Raw genomic sequence first — 2,575 nt, 5'->3', positions numbered from 1 at the left:
TAAATAGCTCAAATAATCTAGGAAGCAGGGTACTCATGCTTTTTTACAAAGTTTTCTGATATATTGGCCAAAGGATGAGGGGTAGACATCAATTTTTATGATGTGTTTTTAATATCTACTATAAATATACCACATGCAATAAATTGGATCTGTAGAAACTACTACTAACAGTGTAATGTTATTTATCAGCCCACTGTTTCTATATTGGATAGAAGGTATAAGTGGTTGACCATTTTACGTGATGAATGATTTTTAAACATAATTGCCCAATGACAACGGAGAAGAATTATACAAGATACTAGGACTAGTACTCTAGTCAATATTTGGTGAAAAAGGTGAAGTTTACTTTTAATAAATATGTTCATTTTATTTCACATGCTCTATCAAACAGCATCTTCTCTAATATATAAGTAAATATTTCTTATTTCATTTAGTTCAAATTTTGACAGTGGCCAGACCTATTGATTCATCAATATTTGCAACCTGCATGAATAAATTAGTTTTGAGTGTGAAAGACATGTTTTCTTTTCCCCCCACCAGAATAGTCAACTATGGGATCAAGGTTATTTTGAACTTTTCTGCATCTTTAAATACAATGTTATGTGTTGGTCATGTGTATATTAATTAATATTATCAGAATAAAAAATTGGGGGAATAAAAAATACATCCCTCATGTAATCATCCTGTGAAATGTGAGTATTCTCCAGGCTTTCTCTGCTGTCAGAAGAGCCTTTGTTATTTATGTTGGGTTCCTTCACTGGTCTCATCCAACCTGATATGGAAATAGTGACCATCTTCAGGCATTGGCCCAAATCTGGGTGGAGCCCAAACTAAGTCACTTTCAGGAGGAGCCAAAAGATGTCTTTGGTTCATAGCAATCCCTCCCTCATGATGATAAAGTCACACATGTATTAAAGATATAATGCAATCTCTGAAGGGAGAAGTGACTTACAAAGCATACAGGCATTTTCAGTCAAAAACTTACAGGCTCAAGTGAGTTGATGACATATCCATGACCATTCTAGTTGCTCCAGTGGAATTGATTTTATGAAGTTCCAAGTGACTGGTATAGTAACTTTCCATCTTTGGTTTCTGTAGAAGATTTATCTGCTTGTCATTTTTATTACAAGTATCCATGACCATTCTAGTTGCTCCAGTGGAATTGATTTTATGAAGTTCCAAGTGACTGGTACAGTAACTTTCCATCTTTGGTTTCTGTAGAAGATTTATCTGCTTGTCATTTTTATTACAAGGAACACTGCCTTACATCATGTATATTAGGTTAGCATAAATTCTCCTGTCTGTTCATTTAGCAGTTTTGACTTAGCTACAATTGTTAGTATATTTGCAGGTGTATGCTAGAATAAAGCCCCCAAAATGTACTACGAGATATTTTATATCATTATTCTCATTGTAATGAGATGGGGTTAAAGACATGTGAAGTACATTTCTCTCCCAAACAGTCTTTTTATGACACTATTTTCAGAATGAACTGGCCCGAAGTTATGTCTAATCTTTGTTGCTTCGCCAGTCACGCTCACTGGTAATGATCAGGACCAAATGGTGTTCCTGAGCAACTTCTTGTAGGTATTTGTCTTTCACCAGAGGGACACAAGAGCAGACTCACCTAATTAGCAGAATCCCCCCACCCCACCCCGGACTCGCTGTCTGTGCTTTTTGCACGTTAATAAAGCTGAGATGTGAACCAGGACCCCTGAGAGTCTTTCCCCATAAGTCCCCTTGTAGAAACTTGTGGTGTCTAAGCAACAGCTCAACTGAGTGAGGGGTGAGAGACCTCACCAGGAACTGTGCTCAAATGGTCTCAGCTGGGTGTTGCTCTGGTGCATTTGACGAATGGCATTTCAGAAACAAATGCCATGGCTGAAGAAATTCAGAGGTGTTTAACCCCGGAAGCTGTGCATTTCAGGGAAGGCTGTCTCTTGTAAGAAGCTAGTCTTCTGCTCCTCTGTTGTGTTAGAAAAATTCACAGTGCAGAGAGTTTGGGTAATTTTCTTTTTACCCCTGAAAGCTTAGGATAATTATTTTTCACAGCCACATGAACCCTGATGATTAGCATCTTGGTGGGGTTTCTACACCTATCTGAGTGACTTGGAGAGTCTAGGTAGTTGCTATAAGGGCACATTTATGAAGGAGGGACCTGGAACCACTTTTATTCAGTTATAATTCACTGAAATGAATTGTCGGTCTGCACTCAAGCTAGAGATAGGAATGAAAAAAAACCTTATCAGAGATCAGCAAAAACGGTGCCCTTTCAACAGACTAACCTTAATAGTTTACTAAATATAAATATTAAGAAAAAAAAATCAGGTTTTCATGATGTGTGACGGGCTCACTCTACTTTAAACCCACCCGTGAGTATTTGAGACATAACCATCTTAGGCACATGACATCAGATGATTCAGGCAGAATAATAATTTCTATTTTTACTTAAGTAAACTAAGGACAAACATGTCTACGTTGACCTGAATTATCTGAACTTCCTCAGTTCACATGGAAATTATCACTCCCTTTTAAACTTGTAGGTTTGTCATTAATGTCAAGGATAGAAAAAAAA

Source organism: Galeopterus variegatus, unplaced genomic scaffold (genome assembly GCF_000696425.1).
Source record: "Galeopterus variegatus unplaced genomic scaffold, G_variegatus-3.0.2 Scaffold186, whole genome shotgun sequence".
Taxonomy (NCBI): domain Eukaryota; kingdom Metazoa; phylum Chordata; class Mammalia; order Dermoptera; family Cynocephalidae; genus Galeopterus; species Galeopterus variegatus.
Note: the sequence above shows the minus strand (reverse complement) of the source record.